Here is a 9742-nt window from a genome sequence, read left to right as displayed (position 1 = left end):
GAAATAACTTCCTCAGCAATTCAATGACATTTGGTTCCAATATCTGCCTACCATTTAAAATTAATTTTGAGTATTACCCAGCCTTTTGGTGATATGGTCAATGTCTAGGGTCTTATGATTTTGATATCCATCGAGTTGAGATTTTTGGATTTAGGATCTAGTGCAGAAAAATTTTTGCTTTGATGTATATTCTGTAGTTTTTCCCTTTTATCTCAAACTTCTCTGGTATTATCCTTTTCCTGTATTGGGCATCCATTTGCTTCACGCTCTTTATTGCAACATAGACATACATAGAGGTAATACAGGTTTGGTTCTAGACCACTACAGTTGAGCAAATACGGCGATAAAGTGAGTGAGATGAATTTTTTAGTCTCCCAGTGCATATAAAATTTATATTCACATTGTACTGTGCAATAACATTTAAGTGTGCAATAGCATTCTGTCCAGAAAAACAATGTACATGACCTTACTTAAAAAAATACTCCTTCCAAAGAGCTGACAAGATGGCAAAAGTAGAGCAGAAGAAGAAGCACACCTTCTGCGAGTTCACCTCCCATGGTGTGGACTTGAGCAATTGCTGAATGTGTCCTATGAGCAGTTGATGCAGCTGTTCTGTGCCGGGCAGCAGCAGAGGCTGAACTGGGGTTTGCAGAGGAAGCAGCACTCACAGCTGGAGCACCTGGATGAAGCCAAGAAGGAGGCTTCCCTGATGGAGAAGCCTGAGGTTTTGAAGACACACCTGCAGGACATGATCATCCAGCCTGGTGGATAGGGGCAGCATGGTGGGCGTCTGCAATGGCAAGACCTTCATCCAGGTAGAAATCAGGCCCGAGATGATTGGCTTACTACCTGGGCGAGTTCTCTATCACTTATACATCTGAGAAGCATGACAGGCCCAGCACTGGGGCCACCCACTCCTCCCACTTCATTCCTCTCAAGTAGCCTATTCAGCCAATAAAGACACAGCTTTCTCTAAAAAGAAAAATTCTTTATTGATGAAAAGTGCTAACCATCATTGGAGCTTTCAGCATCTCCCAATCTTTTTGTTGATGGAGGCTCTTGCTCCTAGTTGATGGCTGCTGTCTCATCAGGGTGGTGGTTGATGAAGTTTGGGGTAGCTGTAGCAACTTCTTTAAAAAGACAACAGTGGAATTCGTCGCATTGATCAACTCTTCCTTTTGTGAGTGATTTCTCTGTAACATGTGATGCTGTTTGATAGCATTTTACCCATAGAAGAACTTGTTTCAAAATCGGAATTAGTCCTCTCAAACCCTGCCACTGCTTTAGCAACTAAATTATGGAATATTCTAAAACCATTGTTGTCATTTCAGCAGTCTTCACAGCATCTTCACCAGGAGTGGATTCCATCTCAAAAAAAAAAAAAAAAGGAAAGAAAAAAACAAACCACTTTTTTGCTTATCCATGAGAAACAACTTTTAATCCTTTAAAGTTTTATCATAAGATTGTAGCAATTCAGTTCCCTCTTCAGGCTCCACTTCTAATTCTGGTTCTCTTACCGTGTCCACCATATATGCAGTCAGAACACGTACAACATTTACCAATTAAATTTGCCATTTTTTAAGGCATAGTTTTTGGTGCTTCCAGATAATTATAATAGTAACATCATAGACTACTGGCCACAGATTACCATAAAAAATATATTCATAATGAGTAAGTTTGAAATACTGTGAGAATTACCAACATGTGACACAAAGTGAGTAAATGCTATTTAAAAAATGATGCTGTTAGACTTGTTCAATGTAGGGTTGCCACAAACCTTTAATTTGTGAAAAATGCAGTATCTGTGAAACACAGTGAAGCAAAATGAAGTAAAAGGAGGTATGCTTATATATGACTTGAAATGATGACTCTTTTTTTCCCTTGAGTATTTCTCTTGTGAAATCCTCTGACCTCTTAGTTTATCTGTGTAGCAACTTTTATTTCCCAGAGTCCCCCGCATTTCATTGCTCATGAGCTGCAATGTTGATGATGAATCCTAAGATTCTACTTTTAATACTTACTTGCTCTCTCTAGATAAACTCTGACTAGTTACCAGTAATAAAAAGGTTTGGTAATAATGGTATTAAATGTGAATCTATTTTAATGCATCCAGGAACAGACACCTCATTGAAAATGTAAAATCCATTCTCACATGAGCCTTGGTTTTGGAGTCATGTGCTGAGTGTGGAAAAAGCCAAAATGATTAATGGCAGGGTCTTGCATGCAGAAGGGGATCAGTTCTTTGCACTGAACATCCTAGTGATAAATGCTAAATCTGACATGTGTCTGTGATTTTACCCCATTACAGTTGGCATTCTGCAACTTCCAGAAGGTGTGTGATATTCCATAAAGAACATAGGCTTTTGAATCTGACAAGTCTGCTTATGACTCTAAATTCTCTACTAATTGACTGTGAGGCTCTGGGCTAGTCATTGAGTCATTCCAGGCTGTATTTGCTTTCTCAGAATATTGAAATAAAAATGCTTTCATGCATGATCATGAGACATCTCAACATAGGTGCCTTTGAAATGAACCTGGTATAATACCAGGTTGTGGGGTTTACATAGTAGGTCTACTTCCCTGCATGTCTCAGAGTGGTACACAAAAAGACTAACATAAATGATCTTGGAAAGGGTATTGTCAAATATTAAAGGAGTCGCTCTGTAGGAAGAGGAAAGAAAGGAATCTCAGAAAATTAACTCTACTTGAAAAGTAAGGTTGCTTACTTTCATCAATTTGAAATGTTAAAATTCATTAGACTTATCATCAGGCTGATTTAGAAATACCATTATCTAAATAAGCAGTATAAACTTTATTTACAGAAATCATATCCTCTAAACAGAGAACTGTGTTATTTTTCTCCTTTTTTATAACTAAAGTTTTCATTTCTTGATGTTATTTTGCAATATCTAATTCTTAAGAAAACAGTAAGTAAAAAAGGAGATAGAATATGAATTATATTCGACTTTTAAAATATCTGTGCATGCATGAGCTCACAACACACACACACACACACACACACACACACACACACACACACCCTGCAAGAATGCTTCTTGATATTCTATGATGGTTAAGAAAAATGAATGTGTTTGGGAATTACTGTTCAGTAGTTTAGAAAATGGGATTTAAGATTGGTTTAAACAAGGTGATAAAGACCTTTCAGCCTTTTTCTCTCTTGTTTTATATAGTTTCATTTTTTTAATAATAATTTTCTTTGCCCAGCAGTGTACCCTAGGTAGATATCTACATGTTTGACATAATGAAACAATGTCATTACTCTGTTCTAAAAAATTCCCAGTATAATAATAAGCCAAATAACTTCTCACCTACTACAAATATCTGTGTCAAAAGGAAGGAGAATTGCATAGACTGGAGCTATTTCCTGCTCCTCAGACCTCCATATCAGGATGTCTTTTTTCATAGTGTAAGCTATAAATTGAATGGCATAATTTGATGATGGACATAGAACTGTATATTAGTTTTTATTTTGACAAAATCATTAACATCACATAGGTTGAAAAATGAATCACGAGGCCCTAAGCCTGCCTTAGAAGATTGCACTTCATAAACTGAATTGCTCACATGGGCAACATTTTGGTGGAAGTTATAGATTTTCTAGCATATCTCTGATAGATAGGACTAATATAACTTCAATAAAAACTCTGGATATGTCAATATAAAATTTTCCCTACCATTGAAAGATGTAAGATACTCCAACTAATAAATCGGATGACAACCTATTCCTTAAGGTATACTAACATACATACTGGGTTACAACAAGCAACAAAATCATCGAGGTAATAAACCACAGCCACAGAGGGGCCATTGGAGAAGGTTTCTTTCCATTGCAAGAGCCCAAATGGTGTCTGTAGGTATGAAATCACCATCCCCAGCATGTTAATTTCCGGTAATTGACTCAACTATATGTGCAATGATTTAGAACTACATATAAATGATACCTGAATGCCATATATGTCACTTATACTTACGACACTCCACATGAATTCTAGGACTCTTCAGCTGTGAAACATACCGGTAATGCATCTTGAATTTAATGTAACAGTTTGTCCTTGATATATGAGCTTGATACCTAAAAATATCTGGTTAGATGGTAGTGGTAGTATTTGGTGGTATTTGAGATTTTGTGGTTGCATGAGGCCTTATATTTTAATATATTTTTAATTTTATATTTTATTTATATATATTTTAATATATATTTAATATATAGAGCCTCATGCTCTATATTGCTCTATCTATATATAAATATAGATATCTCATGCTCTGTATCTATATTAAAAGAGATTAAAAATAACATCATCTCATCAGGCTTTGATACTTGAAAATTGAAAGTGATAATATCTCTTAAGAAGGCTAAGGAGGTTAAATTTTGAAGTGAAATTCATGGTAGCTAAGAGATGTTAGTTTCCTTGTCTCACCCATGCAAGTCACTCTTCCTTATGGTGTATACTGCTTTGGATAGTGTGTTCTATTTCATCTTTTTTTGGATCATAAATCACCCCCTTCTCTCTGTATTAGTCGAGGTTCTCTAGGGAAGCAGAGCCAATTGGGTGTGCATATATATTTAGGGGGATTTATACTAAGGAACTGGCTCACACGATTATAGAGGCTGGTAAATCTGGAATCTGCAACTCAAGCTCAAAGGTCCTCTGTTGCCTGAATTTCCTCTTGCTGTGGGAGATCAAGCTTTAATTTAGGCTTTCAGCTGATTAGATGAGACCCACCATATTATGGAGAGCAATCTGCTTTATTCAAAGTTCTTCAATTTAAATGTTAATGTCATCACAAAATATCTCACAGAAACATTCAGAATGTTTTACCAGATCTGGTGCTGTGTTCCAGCCAGGTTGACATATATGTAACCATCACACTGGTCTTTCAGAAACATATTATTGTGTCTTGTCCAAACATTGTTCTTCTTTGCCCAGAATCCTACTCCTTGCAACTGAGGTCTAACTTTACTAGATTTTGTTAACTGATGACAGCAAGATATTCTGAAAAAAAATTAAAATTTTTATAAAATACATTAAATAGGAAGGAGGTAAATTTTATTTTTAATCTTTGTAGGTACTAGTCAGGCACAGTGATTTTCAGAAGTCTAAATGTACATCACATCAAATATATTAAAAAGCTTAAAAGTGTCAGTTTTTATATTAAATTGGAAGACTTTTTATAGTTGGCTTTTCTAAAAATTTGGCCATGAGTAACTTACTTAGTTTAATATTGAGTATCCTTTTTCAGCAAACATTAGTGCCTACTTAATGGCTATTGCAAAGTCAGAAAACTTAATCTACAACATGTTTTCAATATGATGGGTATTTTTTGATGGCTAATGTAACAGTTTATTTATTTAAAAATTAATGAGTTTTCTTAATGCTCTTTTTAGACACATAAATATTTATTAATTCATATTTGTGATTTTGCAGTTTTCATGTTACTTAACCTCTTTTGCTTAGTGTCTGTATTTGAAAATTGAGGATATTAGTGAATGCCTCTTAGGGAGGCCATGGGTGTTACTCTTGGAAACAAATAGGACAGTACATTGAACTTTAAAATATTGTGTTTTTATTTCTTCCAAACAGGATGGTTTCTCCTTACAGAAACTCCTTTAAATTTTTTTCTTGTTTTCTGTCACTTTCTCTCAGATTCAGAATATTTTCCTAGGTCTTCAAAATGCTTATGGGTGGCAGGCATGGTGATGATCATGATCAGTGGAAAAACTCAACTGCTTTTCTCTGAATTTGAAGAAATCATCTATCATGTTCTCTGTTATTCTCCCTAACCATAGTCCCTGAATAAATAAAACTCTCCTCCCATCCAGAAATTGAGACCAGGGATATTGTTATCTTTATGACTAATTCCTACTTTAATTCTGAACATAGGTATCAGACAAGCTAATTATTGTCAGTGGTTTGGACTATAGTCTGTAGAAGAGAGTTTAAATCTTTCCATATGAGACAGAAGCACAGTAATCACTCTCTGATCCCAATGATGATCTTAGAAAGCAACTAAGATTAAAGATTAGACTCAAATGACTCTAATTTTTTTTTCTCAACAGCTGTGATAAGTATTTGCCTCTCAAATTTGACTGTATCCTGTCTTAGAAAAACACACCTGTTTAGAAAATATTCCACCACTCACTTTCCAGACTTAATTTTGGTGAAAGATCACAGATTGGGCTTATATTATTGCCAAAATTATTCCACCTGGTAACAAAAAAAAAAAAAAAAAAAATCACTTAACAAATTAACTCTATTATTCATTGCTTCTATTGCTCTGACTCATAGTTTAACATAGTCATTCACAACACTTTTAAATTCAATTTAACAAACTGAACTCAGGTTGGACATTGTAGGAATCAAAAGGTATCTAAGAAGTAGGGATATTCTCTACACATTGTTCTGTAGTGCACATGGAACAATCTCCATAATAGATCCCATCCTGGGTCACAAATCAGGTCTCAACTGGTATCAAAAGATTAGGATCATTCCCTGCATATTTTCAGACCACAACGCTCTGAAGCTAGAACTCAATCACAAGAGAAAAGCTGGAAAGAACCCAAATACATGGAGACTAAACAGCATCCTTCTAAAGAATGAATGGGACAACCAGGAAATTAAAGAAGAATTGAAAAAATTCATGGAAACAAATGATAATGAAAACACAATGGTTCAAAATCTGTGGGACACAGCAAAGGCAGTCCTGAGAGGAAAATATATAGCAGTACAAGCCTTTCTCAAGAAACAAGAAAGGTCTCAAGTACACAACCTAACCCTACACGTAAAGGAGCTGGAGAAAGAACAAGAAAGAAACCCTAAACCCAGCAGGAGAAGAGAAATCATAAAGATCAGAGCAGAAATCAATGAAATAGAAACCAAAAAAACAATAGAACAAATCAATGAAACTAGGATCTGGTTCTTTGAAAGAATCAATAAGATTGATAAACCCCTGGCCAGACTCATCAAAAAGAAAAGAGAAAGGACCCAAATAAATAAAATCAAGAATGAAAGAGGAGAGATCACAACTAACACCAAAGAAATACAGACAATTATAAGAACATACTATGGCAACTCTACGCCAACAAATTTGACAATCTGGAAGAAATGGATGTATTGCTAGAGACATATAAACTACCACAACTGAACCAGGAGGAAATAGAAAACCTGAACAGTCCCATAACCAGTAAGGAGATTGAAACAGTCATCAAAAATCTCCAAACAAACAAAATGCCAGGGCCAGACGGCTTCTCAAGAGAATTCTACCAAACATTTAAAGAAGAACTAATTCCTATTCTCCTGAAACTGTTCCAAAAAATAGAAATGGAAGGAAAACTTCCAAACTCATTTTATGAGGCCAGCATCACCTTGATCCCAAAACCAGACAAAGATCCCACCAAAAAAGAGAACTACAGACCAATATCCTTGATGAACACAGATGCAAAAATTCTCACCAAAATACTAGCCAATAGGATTCAACAGTACATTAAAAGGATTATTCACCACGACCAAGAAGGATTTTATTCCAGGGCTGCAAGGTTGGTTCAACGTCCGCAAATCAGTCAATGTGATACAACACATTAATAAAAGAAAGAACAAGAACCATATGATACTCTCAATAGATGGCTGAAAAAGCATTTGACAAAGTACAGCATCTCTTCCTGATCAAAACTCTTCAAAGTGTAGGGATAGAGGGCACATACCTCAATATTATCAAAGCCATCTATAAAAAACCCACCGCAAATATCATTCTCAGTGGAGTAAAACTGAAAGCTTTTCCGTTAAGGTCAGGAACACGGCAGGGATGTCCATTATCACCACTGCTATTCAACATAGTACTAGAAGTCCTAGCCTCAGCAATCAGACAACAAAAAGAAATTAAAGGCATCCAAATCGACAAAGAAGAAGTCAAACTATCACTCTTCGCAGATGATATGATACTATATGTGGAAAACCCAAAAGACTCCACTCCAAAACTGCTAGAACTTGTACAGGAATTCAGTAAAGTGTCAGGATATAAAATCAATGCACAGAAATCAGTTGCATTTCTGTACACCACAACAAGACAGAAGAAAGAGAAATTAAGGATTCAATCCCATTTACAATTGCACCCAAAACTATAAGATACCTAGGAATAAACCTGACCAAAGAGGCTAAGAATCTATACGCAGAAAATTATAAAGTACTCATGAAAGAAATTGAGGAAGACACAACGAAATGGAAAAATGTTCCATGCTCCTGGATTGGAAGAATAAATATTGTGAAAATGTCTATGCTACGTAAAGCAATCTACACATTTAATGCAATCCCTATCAAAATCCCATCCATTTTTTTCAAAGAAATGGAACAAATAATCCTAAAATTTATATGGAACCAGAAAAGACCTCGAATAGCCAAAGGAATATTGAAAAAGAAAGCCAAAGTGGGTGGCATCACAATTCCGGACTTCAAGCTCTATTACAAAGCTGTCATCATCAAGACAGCATGGTACTGGCACAAAAACAGACACATAGATCAATGGAACAGATAGAGAGCCCAGAAATCGACCCTCAACTCTATGGTCAACTAATCTTCGACAAAGCAGGAAAGAATGTCCAATGGAAAAAAGACAGCCTCTTCAATAAATGGTGCTGGGAAAATTGGACAGCCACATGCAGAAAAATGAAATTGGACCACTTCCTTAAACCACACACGAAAATAGACTCCAAATGGATGAAGGACCTCAATGTGAGAAAGGAATCCATCAAAATCCTTGAGGAGAATGCAGGCAGCAACCTCTTCGACCTCAGCCGTAGCAACATCTTCCTAGGAACAACGGCAAAGGCAAGGGAAGCAAGGGCAAAAATGAACTATTGGGATTTCATCAAGATCAAAAGCTTTTGCACAGCAAAGGAAACAGTTAACAAAACCAAAAGACAACTGACAGAATGGGAGAAGATATTTGCAAACGACATATCAGATAAAGGGCTAGTATCCAAAATCTATAAGGAACTTAGCAAACTCAACACCCAAAGAACAAACAATCCAATCAAGAAATGGGCAGAGGACATGAACAGACATTTCTCCTGGCCAGATGGCCAACAGACACATGAAAAAGTGCTCCACGTCACTCGGCATCAGGGAAATACAAATCAAAACCACAATGAGATATCACCTCACACCAGTCAGAATGGCTAAAATTAACAAGTCAGGAAATGACAGATGCTGGCGAGGATGCAGAGAAAGGGGAACCCTCCTCCACTGTTGGTGGGAATGCAAGCTGGTGCAACCACTCTGGAAAACAGCATGGAGGTTCCTCAAAATGTTGAAAATAGAACTACCCTATGACCCAGCAATTGCACTACTGGGTATTTACCCTAAAGATACAAATGTAGTGATCCAAAGGGGCTTGTGCACCCGAATGTTTATAGCAGCAATGTCTACAATAGCCAAACTATGGAAAGAACCTAGATGTCCATCAACAGATGAATGGATAAAGAAGAAGTGGTATATATACACAATGGAATACTATGCAGCCATCAAAAGAAATGAAATCTTGCCATTTGTGACAACGTGGATGGAACTAGAGGGTATCATGCTTAGTGAAATAAGTCAATCAGAGAAAGACAACTACCATATGATCTCCCTGATATGAGGACGTGGAAATGCAACATGGCGGGTTAGGGGGATAGGAGAAGTATAAATGAAACAAGATGGCATTGTGAGGGAGACAAACCATAAGTGAC

At 36.4% G+C, this 9742-nt stretch overlaps 1 pseudogene; it reads left to right on the top strand.

The window, feature by feature from the left end:
* Positions 1-503: 503 nt before the first annotated feature.
* Positions 504-942, top strand: LOC123931655 (annotated as a pseudogene).
* Positions 943-9742: the final 8800 nt, after the last annotated feature.

Source organism: Meles meles, chromosome 19 (genome assembly GCF_922984935.1).
Source record: "Meles meles chromosome 19, mMelMel3.1 paternal haplotype, whole genome shotgun sequence".
In the NCBI taxonomy this organism is placed as follows: Eukaryota; Metazoa; Chordata; class Mammalia; order Carnivora; family Mustelidae; genus Meles; species Meles meles.
Note: the sequence above shows the minus strand (reverse complement) of the source record. Positions and strands in the feature narration are given on the sequence as shown.